Below are 13,635 nucleotides of genomic sequence, written 5' to 3'. Positions count from 1 at the left end.
CTTGCTATGGTCACTCCTTCGTCCTATTTTCTTTGCAGTTTTCCGGTGCAAAAAAGTCGCTCACACAGTTCAAATTTTGGAGGAAGTCGTCTGAGATGCAAAGAGTAAAAAAAGCTCTTGATATAGTATCATACACTGTCTCGTAGTCCCTTAAGTGTACACTGGTCGATAACTGAAGTATAAATGAGTGTCTGGGTTAAAAAGGCCAGTAGACACTGTTACTGTAGCCCCTAATGACCTAAGCTTTGCACTGGTTATGTGTTTGCTACATGTGGGTCTTGTTAACACGAGCAGCTGAGTGCTTTTCCTTGCCGTTTCGCTTGTTTGTGTTTCAACCGATGAGCAAAGTTCTCTCCCTCTGTTCCAGGTGTGAATGACTTGTGGCTGTAGGGTGTCGTGAGTGGCCCAGGTTCCTTCACAGCCTCCGTGGCTGACTGGGAGGAGTCGAGTGGAGAGCAGACATCAGTGCCCAGGGGACCTGAGACCTGGTTCTCCATATGAGGCCCTGCTGAAAGGGCAGGGGGGCTTCTGAGGTAACCTAGCTCCACTCTCTCTTTTTTTTCCCCTTCTTTAATTTTGACACATTTAATAACAGTTTATTTCATACTTACACATCTCCACTCTTCTTAAAAATACATACAAACATGGCACACTGCTTCTAAATATACCAAATACTTTACTACGTCATGAGCATAACAGTAGAAATGCTAAGAGACAAGGCTACGGCGATACATACGGGATGTGTCTATAATCATTTCCTGGCTGAGCTCCCGTTCCCATACTGCCTAACTATTTAGTAAGCCAGAAAAAGATTTAGACTGTCCCTGTTACTGCATGTCAAATGTAGTACGCCATAAATAGGATGTCCTTTAACTTCCTGTTGCATTTTAAAGTATGCAAGCAGCATGCTTTTTTCAAAAAATCCGTCATACACTGGCACATTTGGCGAATGTTTATATTTGGACTAAGGATGGGGACAGTTGTATGAGCAAGTGGGTCAAAGTTCAGAGCGCAATATTGGGATGAAGCAGTGCGTCCCACGTGTATGCATACTGCATGCAAAGTATGTACTTGGTAAGGGCTGTTGCACTGGAAAAAGAGAATGTATGGCCTATTTGATGTTATTGTCCAGTTATTAGTGTCAGAATTCTGCCAAGGTAAATGTAAGGTCTTTTTAGTACCCTTAAAAGAGGTAATTAAATATATTGTTAAACACTTTAAATGAAAACCCACAAGCGCTGTTGTCTAAACGTACAACTACAAAGTAAACTACTGAGTGCGCTCATTTGAGGGAGTCGTGAGTGAGTGAGAAAGGTAGTGATTTATGATTCCAGGTAAGAAAAAAATACCAGTTAAGCAAGTTTTTGTTTTGCTTTGGATTAAAATATACAGCAAAAAGAATAAGACGTGCCTTGTTGCCTGCTTTCCTTACTATCAGTTCACACATTTTCCTGATTATGTTATGAGACCAATCAAACGTAGCAAACACTCACTGGTGCCATAACGTGATAGCCTGACACCGCTCTGACGCAACCGCAACATCGGTCACTATCTCCCCTTTGACATTAATCTATGCTAGTGCCAATGTTGATTGGTGCATTTTGATGCGAGAGGCCTTGAATCGCAGACCTTCAGACCCGCTCTTTACGCTCAGGGAAAGCAGCCCGAGGAAGCCGAGCTGCTCTGCTTTTGGACTATCAGTGCGATTTGTTTGGTCTCGTTCTTTTTGATCTGCACATGCTGAGGACACAACACGGTCGGGGCGAGACGACTGTCCGCGCTGTTTATTTATCTGCTATCTAATCCGGAGCGTGTTAACCAAAAACCACAGCGAGGTGAAGGACACGGGGAAATGGATATTGATGTGAAGTGGCAAAGGATTTATTTTCTCCTCCGTGTGTTGGCCTCTCATGTTTCCGTGCATTTGTTTGCTTCATGGGTTTTCTAATTAAAACTCGCAAGGCGTGTGTTGTGCATGACATGGAGCTATGACGGGGGGGGGTCGTCTCATCGTCTTTGTAGTGGGTGGCAGGGGGCTCCCCTCCCCGGTTCATACAGTTGGTTGGACCCAAGTGTGTCTGTTTTTTTCTATTGTTTGATATTTATTTTCCTGGCCTCTGTCTGATCTCCAATTTCGTACCCGTTAGCTCATAAACTAAGTCGTATTGACATTTAGCAAAAAAAAAAGCATCCGTTTCCTATTTGCTGACTTAGACTTATATTCCCAGTTAATTAAGGATTGTAGTTCATCTGCTGAATGAGTCCTGCTGTAGTCAGACATCCACAGTACAGTAATTATGTACTATCCCCTAGAGAGCAGGAAAAATACTGTTGGGCTTTTAAACATTGTTGGCCTTCAAATTTCCATTTAACCCTTTTAGGAGATAAGAGTAATGTTGATTTTGTAAGGAAAATGAAACAAAAAACATGTACACAAACTTTATTTATAGACGGTATTTTCTCTGCTCCATGAAATGATGGCTTGACAGAAGTTCTTCATTCATATGCTCGTTGAAAAAAGTACACAACTACTAGATTTCACGTTTGAGGACATGATCCTGAAAGTTAGTTGCTGCACATACTGGCCCTTGCCACTTGTTAAAACGTCTAGTTGTGGGGCACTGGTTTCGCTCAGTTGGTGGAGCGGGCGCCCCATGTACGCAGGCTAAAGTCCTCCATGCGGTGATTGCAGGTTCATTTGGCAGGGATGCACGGTATTATCGGCACGTTATCGGTATCTGCAGATTATGGCTTGAAAATGACACATCAGCATCGGCGGATATACATTTTTCTTCCGATATTTTCCGCTGATAAAACAACGCTTTAATTATGCCTAAATGCTTGACATTCCTTCTTAAAAAAGAAAAGAAAATAAACACAAATAAATTCGGCATTTTGTACATAACCTAAGTTTAAGTCGTTTTCTCACATTACCCAGTGAATGTGTACATCTTAAAAAGCACTGTATTATGTTATTTCTGTATCTGCCAGTGGGCCACTACAATAAGAGTAGGCATGATATCAATTCCACTACAGATGTTCTCTGCAATTAGGTGAAAAAAAACCATGTGCCTAATATATCGGTATCGAAATCGGCAAAAAAAGGGGTGGAAAATATCGGGAAAAATATCCAATATCGTGCATCACCCCCCACTCTCTCCTCCCAACATGTCCTGTCTCTCTTCAGCCGTCCTATCGAATAATAAAAAAGCCAAAAAACAAAATGGCTAGTCGTCTTGTCTTGCTAATCAGTCGTGATGTGATACCTTTAACCAGTAGCGACTTTAATAAATGGTCCAGGTAGTAGCCAGATGTGACCAATCCACAATGAATGCTTCTGTCAGTGTGAAATTGTGAACACACAGTTTATATAATTAATAAGAGTTAAACTTATTGATGAATATTAGTTCCACTTAGTGGGGTACACAGATTTCTCTTTGGAAAGACTATTCTAGTAGCCCAAGTTTTAGTATGATAAAAGAGAGAGAGTGGAGTCGGCGTGTTTACAGGTATATTCTGAAGCATTCACAGGGATAGATGATGAGACCTTGTTGTTTTTGGAGCACCAATGATGTTATTCCAAACTAGTGTTAAATGCTTCTCACAGATAAGTAAACACAAGTATCCATGTCTCCATTTGATATTTATCACAATGTATTTTCGACAAAAACAAAAAGAGCATCAGTTGCTTTCTTAATCATTTAATCAAAATCAAAGCTGACCATTATGGGGCGTTCAGAACTGGGAAACAATGTTAAAGAAATATTACAATAAAGGAAATTGGTTACAAAAAGATTGCAGAATGTCATTTTAAAACAAAACCTTTAAGTCTTCACAGCTTCGCCTTTCTTTTCGAACAGTTTCAGTTATAAATATGAATGTGTTTTTTTGTTGCGTAGGAGGCCTCAGTCTCATATGTGGTGGGATTGTTGCCCGTTCAGGATCCTCGGGGATGTGTCTGGCTGAGTCAGAATGCACCTATAATTCTGCTTTCATGTTTCTCTGCTGTGATTGACAGTTATTGCACAGACAGGCTGCCCCTTCTGCCCGGAGGGGAGGGGTCCTCTCCAACAAAGCTGCCCTCAGGTGGAACCTGGGGGCGGCGGTGACCTGCAGTCAACTCGGCTAACCGTGCTAAAAGCTGCCAGCCGGGCTGAGGTCCCGTCCAGCTGGCAGATTGACTATTGTCACTAGTTAGCTTAGTTTAATGTAGCATCATGACACAATGCTAACCTGTAGGGATGAAGGAGGCAAACTGTAGTTTAAATCTGGGGTTTCATTTGACGTTTAAAGACGGCACTAAGGAAAAAATCTGCCCACTGGAATCAGGCTGAAGGTTTTCAGGGAGATTTTGGCCACACATTTTTTGTAGCTGATGCACACTTGATGATGATAAAGGCTAAGATGTAGAGAGCAAAGTTAGATGATGTATTTCTCTGTAGGGTTCAGAGCACTTGCGGTACATCCATTGCAAACTGCAATCATGTTGTCTACCTCTGAAACAATAAAAAAAACCTGCTGCGCAGAGGTTGGCATGTTATTGTCACAGTATTGCTAACCATGAAGTCAGAGTGGGCTCTGCAGGAGAAATTATCTCACAGCTACATTTGTTATGTACTCAGACATGTATATGCACCGATATAACTGAGAGAGGCTAATATATAATATAGAGTTTGTCAGGTAATCATTTTTGTCCATCAGGAAGAGGACGATTTCACTCATAATCCTCCATTTGTTTATTTACCATGAAACTTGAAACATGTGACACAACTCATAGCGCTTGCTTGCAATTTAAGACCAGTTGAAATCAAATTTTATGAGCCGGCGATAAGCATGCATCAACGGCTCTGACTCTTCATTATCAAGTGTTCTTTGACTACACTGTCAGTGTAAATCACAGGAGGCTTCTGGTGTAGTAAATCTGGTCGTCCTCCTGGTAAGTGATGCTGTGTATGTGTCAGAGCTTTACAGAAAGTCTTTGGTAAACTTTAGTTTGAAAGGGAGAAGAAGCAAAATCTTTCTTTGTTCCCACTTTATTGTTATTCCCAGAGGTGGACGGATCTGTTGCGTCTTTACAAGTAATGTAGCAGCCGTGGTGTTGCTCAGTGTGCATCCTGCGTCTCCAACTTATAAAAATCCAAAATTATGCATTTAAATCAGCACCCCCTGGTCATTGTCTCAATCATCGCAGGAGATCCCGAATGTCTTTGCCCCAACACGACCAATCCATGACTCATATATTTCATAACAAAGAACGAGGCTAATAGCGTGGCTTTGTAAATAAACTCACGTGACCGCTAAACAATACTGTACTCCCTCACTTCTGTAAATTCCCAATAATGCATGTTGAAAAATATTGTACATCCTTTGAATAATCAGAGCACAATTAGAAAAGAACCTCACGTCTGTACTGAAGTGCAGCACTTAAGTACGTGTACTTATTAATTTCTGCCACTCTTCTGAGATGGTTGTGCTGATTTAAAGTTTAGTGGTCACACAGTTTAAATATTCAAGATTAGCAACTTCTTTTTTTGTTACATATTTGTAGTTCTTTGATTTAAAAAAATGCCAACAAACTACAACAGTGAATTGATTTGCTTGGTAAATATTGGATTTTAATTAGCTGTAACCACCAGCACTAGTTGCTACAAAGCTGTATGAAGCATCAATTATAAGTAGTTTGTTTTGTGATATAGTCCACCACTAGCTGTCAATCAGTGTCGCCTTCTCCTTAAATGTGGTATTGATCACGTGGGTTTGTCCTTTGATGTGTCTGCAGTCTGTTGGGCAGGAAAAGCAACAGGTTCCCTTCTCTCGGCATCCACAGTTTGCCGAATGTTGGATAACTTATTGCTACAGCTGAGTCATCTAACGATCCATGTCAATTTTTTTTGAGATTGTGACATCCAAAGCAGTGCCACACCTTAGATTCTAACTGCTCCGATCTCATCCTCCATGTTTGTTTTTGCTCAGAGTGTTGTAATATGACTCGACTGCTTATTCTCATAAACAAAGGAAGTAAATTTGTTTTTGTTCCTCTCAATTTATTAACTCGACCCACCTTGAATGCGATGAAAAGCCAATTTAATGCCTCCAAAATGAGGCGCAAAAAGCTTCATTCCGAGGTCATAACGGCAACGGAAACGGATTTGTGACAATAAAGAGAGTGTGTAACAGAATTATCTCCTCTTTCCTGAAAACAAAACCTGATTAGTGTAAGGAAGGAAGTTTATTGTGTCTCTTATATCAGGATTCATTTGCTGATTCTGTTTACCTGGTTTCCATGCTTAATACACTGCTGCTTTCAACACATTGCCGTGCGGGTAACAGCAGAGTGGACCTGTCTTGTTGAAGATCATTCATACTTTCAGTGGGGCGACAGCTCAGACAGAAACGCCCAGGAGTAAGCAAGCTCGGACTCAGGGGAGCAGCAGACGCCATAAACTTGGTCTTCGGTGAATCTCAGACATTATTAGGACAGCTAAGTGCTGCAGCATGTCAGTGTTCCTATGTGCAACGGCATGAGTATGTGCACGTATATTGCTCTGTGCCTGTATATTTAATTAGGCAGGTCTTAGCCAGTGTGTTTAAAATTCCATGGGAATGACACATGAGTGCAAACTGGGGTAATTCAGGGACACAATCTGGCTCGTATTCTCTCCAGAGTGCTAATTTTGCTGTAAGATAGCGGAGCGGGGAAGGCTCGTGTATTGTGCTCTGCTTTAAGTCAAACATGTTTTCACTTGTTTGTTGTCGTGCCAGGTCAGTAGAGATGCCTGAACTGTGTCACATGGTGTGACAGGTTGAGATGTCACGTTGTTTCTGTTGGGTGTTGATTTGTAACGCACAAAAAGGTTCTATGGAAAAATATTTTTGGAGCAGATCTTAAAAACGTAATTCCTTTCCTTTCCTGGTGCTCTAAAGGCTTTAAAATGAGGTTTTGCACAGCGTGGGTTTGACTGACTGCTGCTTCAAATGTGGCTATCTGATATTTCTGCGCTGTTTATTCTGAGGCTCAGTATCAAGACGTTAACAACAGCCATGTGTTGGTTGTTTTTTTATTGTGGCAAGTGTGTAATATGTTGGCGAGTGTCGTGCAAGAAGAGCCTTCCACCAGCGAGCGAAGGAACGCAGGCCCCGCTCTGCACTTCACCACAATGGTCTGCACGGCCTCTGGAGGGCCCGGCCGTTGGGATTTCCCACAATGCTTTTAGCCACAGGGAGACGTCCTCCCAGCATGAGCAAGGGGAGGAATGTGGCCCGAGTGTGGGAGCGACCGTCGGGGATGGAGGGAGGGAGTCACGGACCAGAGAGCATGGTCAAGAGAAGGGAGGAAAGAAGGGGTCTGCACAGAGGGCAGCGGAGTTTCTCTTAAGCAAATGGAGCTTGTGTTCAGCTTTTCATTTGAGCCACAAACGAGAGAAACGTACTGGAGTGTAGAATTTGCATATTTTCCTTGTGTGTGTGCGTTGAAACCAGGAGTGGGTTTTGCTGCATGCTGGTGATGCCACTGTACTTACTGCTGGTGTCAGTGGTTCAGGGGATTTCAGCACAATGCTCCTAGTTTTAATTTTCTCAGGTACAAGGAAGTGCTTCCTATAAAAGTCTGTTTTTCATCCCGTGTTAAACCCTACCTTTATCTGATGTGGCAAAATAGTATTAAAAGTCATCCATAAAATAATTAGACCTGTGGATAATTCACTAATGGACCCAAATGGACCACAGAGCTTAAACTGGTTGTGCAGCACGATGCGCCACCAGTTTGGTAGTCCAACAGCAGCAATATGATCATGATTCTTAAAGGAGCAGTTCGCCTGTTGAAAAAGCCGCCGTCAGTCAAAGCTGGTGTTCTCTGTAATCGATAGAAGCAATGATATTTGAAATCGGCGCCATAGCTGTGGAGGAAGTTGTACAAACATTGTGGTTTCGCCCATTCTACATTCCTACAACACCCAGCGTGCATTGCGCTCCTCCCTCTAAAAGGAACGGCCCAGCAAGAGACGCTGGAGTGAAATACTACCGTTTTCAGAGCGGTACAGAATCCGAAATACGACGAGAATATGCCGGTAGCTCGGTAACCTGACGATTTTGAACGAGACATGACATCGAAGGCGGGTGTCCTGGATTGAAGTGTAGTTAAGCGAGCTCCCTGGCCGGACGACGTAAAACGCGTCATCTGGCAGAGGTTTTCCAGGGCCCATTGGAGAAGCGGATAGCGTCCTCCATAGGCACATTTTTTTCCTACCATAATGCCATTAGCTCCACATAATAGCATGATAGGACTGAGGTTGAGAATTGGTTAACTGGCCCTTAAAGGTTACTTGAACGGTCTCTCGCCTCAGAAAACATGTCACACAACACAACGTAATCAGAGCTGATTGAACAGCTCTGATCCATGTAGCCACAGCGATTCAAGACCCTATCCGGACTGGATTTGACTGCACACGTTTGACCCGGGCCAATTTGGGTCGGGTCTTGGTTAAAGTTGTATATGAGTGGATCTACGGTGAAGCAGACTCTACGCTCTAACCAGCTGTAGCTATCGTGGTCGTGGCTTAAAGTGCGGCCCGTTTGCGGGTGCAGAGCTTTAATGTTAAGCCGGAGGTAGCATGATTTTATGTGAAGAAAGAAAGAAGAAATCTTGCTGCTCCTCCACTGCTCACATTACTGAGGTGTTGGGCTTCACAGGTTTGATTTAGCTCTTTCATGGTTTTTCATTTTGGCTTTTATTGCTCGCACTTCCTGTCCTTGTGGTGGACAGTGAGATTAAGAATCTATTTGTTGCGTGCTTTATGTGATGGTGAACAGAGAGTTGGGCAATGTGAGTGCCTTATGCAACCCTTATACAACTTCTTACTACAAATCTTCTTATACACATGCTGTGTCTAAGTGTATTTTATGTTACAAAACTAAGTCCAAAATGTGTATTATAATCTTTACTGTTCAGTTTTATGTATAATTAAATCAAAGTAAGACTTGCTGTTGTGCGTTTATGTAAGCGTTTGATACTGGCACTCCCCTGACTTGCCCACGCTGTGTCATGGCACATTGTTGCCAGTTACCCAGTCTCTTTGTCTCGCATTGAGTAGAAAGGTGAGCGCGTGGGTGTGTAAGCCAGACACACCCACTTAGCCGGAGATGCAGAGACAGACGGGGCAGATCGACGGAGATGGCAGAGCAGGGTGAAGCGTGTCTACGACGGAGATCACAGCAGGCTGGAGTGCCGAGTGCCAGTCCTGCTGCTGGAGCTGGCCGCCACTCATGGCACCGTGCCCAGACTACGCCAGCAGATGTGTCACTAGTGAGTCAGCTGTGTGTGTGTGTGTGTGTGTTTGTCTGAGACACAGACACCCACCCGCGCTCGCAGTGAAGAGGGCGACTTGTGCAATAAACCCCTCCTCCTACGGGTATATCTGTATCACACCCCTTACCCGTGCTCCTGCTTTCATCGCTGCTTCCATCATTGTGACGGACACGGCGAGGCTTCTGTCACTGCGATATGATATGACGATATGTGACATAACACACATGTCGCCTCCCTGGAGGGGCATCGTCTGCAGACCAGAGGAGAGGATGAGCCGAGGATGTGGGGGTGACGGCTGTTTTAGAGACTCCACTCAGGTGGAGATATGAAGCTGTTGTTACTGTCGGAGAACTTAAGAGTTTGGAGAATTTGGAAAAGTTAATTGTAAATATTTGTGCAGCTTGGTTTCACTTTAGCTGAGCATACCTGTGTGCTTTTTGTGTCCCTGTCATGTCCCATGCATTATGTCAAACGTTACATCAGTGGCGTCACAGCTCTATGTTTAGTGACACTTAGCATTCCTCGCATTCTGCATGCACCGAGCCCGAGTCATGAGCGGTATCTGCAGGGTGCGGCGTGCTGGGTCGGTGCTCTTCGGAGGCCACCTCAACAGGTGAGCATGCAGGTGATTCCTCAGCCACGGTGCTGTGAGATGGCAAAACGATCTTTTGCTTTGCTTTGATGCCTTTTTACAGAAGAGTTAATGCTGCTTGTTGGGCTGCAGTTTGTTAATGCTTCACCAGCAGTCTGGCAGGTGTGTGCAGGAAGTAGAAAGGAAGGTGGTTACGTAAACGAGAACACTGAGGCTTTTGCTTAATTTGAGACGTTAGACGGTATCCAAAATGAACGGATTAAAGATTGAAGATTGATTTGAAAGAACAAGTAGCACTTTAATTTTCATATAAGTTAAAAGATCACATCTTCTATATACCATCAGTTTGTTGTTACGGTCTTTGTATTGAGTGTTTAAGGTACATCATATAAATCACTAATGTTTGCTAACTTCTAAAGTATGACTGAGTTATTTTACTAACTTTATGACTCTGCCCTCTCTTAACAAAACAGGAAAATGTATGTGTTTTATAATGATAGCTTGTACATAGTTCCTACACAACAGATACACAAACATGTGAGTGGAAATACAAAATGCCTGTCGATCACGTTTCCGCTCTTAGACCATCATCAGGTGAAATTTATAATTTATATGAAAGTGTTCAAACACCAAAGGACCTGTTGTTTCCGTCTTTTGGTCCTGTTACAGTGTGGCCTAGTGCTGTCAAAACTCCTTCTAAAAAAACAAATAGGCTCGAACTATCTGAATATCCTTTTTTATTACAGTTCGGTCGTATATTCAAATATAGAATAATATAATATCTTGTGTCCGCCCCCTCTCCATGATCACTTGTTGCCGTGAGTTGAGGAGTCTTTTTAATCCAAACAGCTCCCAACAAGGTTGTTTACTAACAGTATGACATAAGGATGGACATGAAGAGGGAGAAAAGCTGTTGAACAGTGCATCATTAGCCTGGTGCGCATACACAATGAGTGGGGGCGAATTTTTTGCTGTGTCGGTTTGCGTTCAGTGGATGCACACCGTTACACTTGCTCCAAAGACGCAGATAAAAACATAACTTTTGACTCAGGCTTTTTTGCCTTTTATTATAAAGGGCAGCCGAACAGAGACAGGAAATGTGGGGACGAGAGAGTGGGGGATGACATGCACCGTTACGCCATTATATTTATCAGCGGCAGCTTTTAAGTAAAAGTAACAATGCTCAGGAATTTGAGGAATCCACTTTTCAGAGATACAACTTGTTGAAAACTTCTGACTGGAGACTTCTTATTTAGTCATTTGATTTGAATGAATATTGGGTTCATGTAAGCTGTGGCCTTGTGTGAAGAGATGGAGATTCTGCCTGCCGCTTCCTCAGACTGCACGCTTCATTGTTGACGGCGGTGCCTTTTTATTTTTTTTGTAAATTCTTGCAGAAAACTGAGAAAGAGAGGTGGAAATCATGTTTCTGATATTACCCTAAACATGTAATGGACTAAAGAATATTCTTGAGATGGAGGCCGAGCAGACGGAGAGCGAATAGGGGAGCTAGAGAGCGAGGAAGAGAGAGCCATACTCCATTGTGACTGAACTGCAAAATGGGATTTGCATAAATAAGGCTGAAACATCAGCAGGCCCTTTTTACAGCCAACAGCAGGGCTGAGATGAGGGAAGAGAGCCCGTGTGTGTGCGTGTGTTTGCACTCGAGCGTGTTTTTCCCCTTCTTTTTGAAAATGATGTCTTTGTAGCATTGTTGCGTTTTAAAATTTAAGCTTTTGACTGTGATGGTAGCGAGGTCATGGTTCCTCCGCTGTGATTGATCCTACACATTTGAATCCCTCCTATAGAAGTGGATACTCCTCCGGCATAAAGCCTCCCATCTCCCCTACAGAGGAATTTGGGTGACGTAGCAGGGAAGGGTCTACTCTCTACTCTGCGCTCAGCCAGCGTACGATGGCTGTTACATAAGCATGAAATGAAATGCTCCCTTTTAGTGCCACCCGCATTTGAAACCCCAAATCTAATTGAATTGAACTATTTTCTGCCCTCTTTTCATGTGGAACCTCGTATTTATATCAGAGGCAAAAAGCTCATTTTTAGAGCCTCATTATACTGTTTTCCCATTAACTGGCATGCACTGCAGCTCGGCGTGTGAGCTGTGATCGACAGTTCAGCGTCTTTAGTGGAGATGGAGGAAGAGAAATCTCTGTGATTACCTCTTTACTGCTTTGTTGTGTGGGTGTGTGTCTGAGTGCTATTGGCTGCAATATGCACCCCTGATTTGTGTGTGCGTCAGTGTATTCCTTATGACAGCCGTGTCAGCAAGCGTCCCAATTAGTGCCTCGTTAACGTGCGATTGGAGGGAACAGGTGATTGACAGGTCCCGCTGTTTGTGTCTGCGCGCGTGCACGTTCTCACTTTGCACAGATTTCTGTATTATCTGGGTTTAGGTTTCGATAACGTCCCTTGAGGGTGTTTATGTCGGTTAGGGCTGAAGGAGGAAGGAGCCACGTTCTTTTGATAAAGTAGAACGAGATCACCCGAAACACGCTAAATACATCTTTCTGTGGACACCAACGTGTCATCGGCCTCAATGTCTTTGTTTGAGCCCTGTGGTTGATCATCTCTGTTTCTGCCCAGCAGTGGAGGAATTATCTGCCCACTTCAGACAGGACAGCAGGGTCACTGCGCATCCACATCCAACCACAGCAGGCCGAAAGCCCACCTTTTCACAGCGATGGTCCAATATCATTTGATACCCCTCTAAAACCAGTCCGATGTGTGTTTCCTCACATGATAACTGACCTGAAACTAGCTTGTTTTTTACGCTCTAAAACAGTCGTTGCTAGTAGCAGCTAAAATATACATCATTCTGGAGAGGCTACTCTCTATATGCAGAAGAAACAAGTAGATTTTTTGGGGTCTTATACATGATGGTATCTGATTGGTGCATTGACTTGATTACCCCCAGACACCAGATTTATGGAAGCTTTTCCCCATACTGTTTTGGGTATTAGAACAACTCTACATTTAACTACACCTTTGCAAAAGGATCACTGTCAATCAGCAGTTGAAAACCTTTTAAACACTCATCTTTTTAATGTTTGGCTTAAAATAGTTGCAAAAAAAATTCCATTTTAATAATTGTTGAAGGTTGAATATGTGTAGAAATACCATTTTAAGTGAAATATTGTGCTGCAGAGATGTTCTGGCCTACACATCATAAACAGACATAATTATCAAATGTCTTTGTTTGGTATTTTTGTATGAACAAACATCAAATCACCTTGAATTCCTTTTAGGAAAAAATGTATCCCCATATTTCAACGCGTGTCTTCTCTTTACCATTAAAGTCAGCAAGTAGCTGCCTTGGACACAAACTATCTCCCACAATGTGAACTGTCACCAGCGCAACGTTTACGTTACGCCTAGGGATGCACGATATTATCGGCACGTTATAGGTATCGGCCGATATTGGCTTAAAAATGAACTATCGGACTATCGGCCAACACGCCGATATCCGCCGATATAATTAACCGATAAAATAATGGGCTGCTGCATACTTGATTAAATGCCCGACCTCGGCGCAATGTCCCCGGCGCGAAGAAGACCTGCGCGGCGCAGCGTGATGACGTCACGTGTGTCTACCTGCAGCATGAGAGAGTTAGAAGCCAAAATGTCCGTGGTGTGCAAGTTTTTCAAAGTGTCCGAAACAGATAGCAAAACTGCTTTTTGCAATGACTGCTCAGCTTCAGTGATGCGAGGAGGAGCCAAGGCA

The 13,635-nt window shown here is 43.2% G+C and overlaps 1 protein-coding gene across 4 annotated transcripts in view; it reads left to right on the top strand.

The window, feature by feature from the left end:
* bcl9 (BCL9 transcription coactivator) overlaps nucleotides 1–13,635 on the top strand; it is a 39,583-nt gene that overhangs the window by 11,716 nt on the left and 14,232 nt on the right. For all 4 annotated transcript variants that reach the window (XM_069663142.1, XM_069663138.1, XM_069663140.1 and 1 more), the window contains exon 2: nucleotides 368–533. The gene's annotated coding sequence lies outside the window, so the exon portion shown is untranslated. The remainder of the gene's footprint in view (nucleotides 1–367; nucleotides 534–13,635) is intronic.

The sequence above is a fragment of the Semicossyphus pulcher genome, unplaced genomic scaffold, assembly GCF_022749685.1.
Source record: "Semicossyphus pulcher isolate SPU_LCO1_2020_fin unplaced genomic scaffold, fSemPul1.0.p SCAF_15, whole genome shotgun sequence".
Taxonomy (NCBI): Eukaryota; Metazoa; Chordata; class Actinopteri; order Labriformes; family Labridae; genus Semicossyphus; species Semicossyphus pulcher.
Note: the sequence above shows the minus strand (reverse complement) of the source record. Positions and strands in the feature narration are given on the sequence as shown.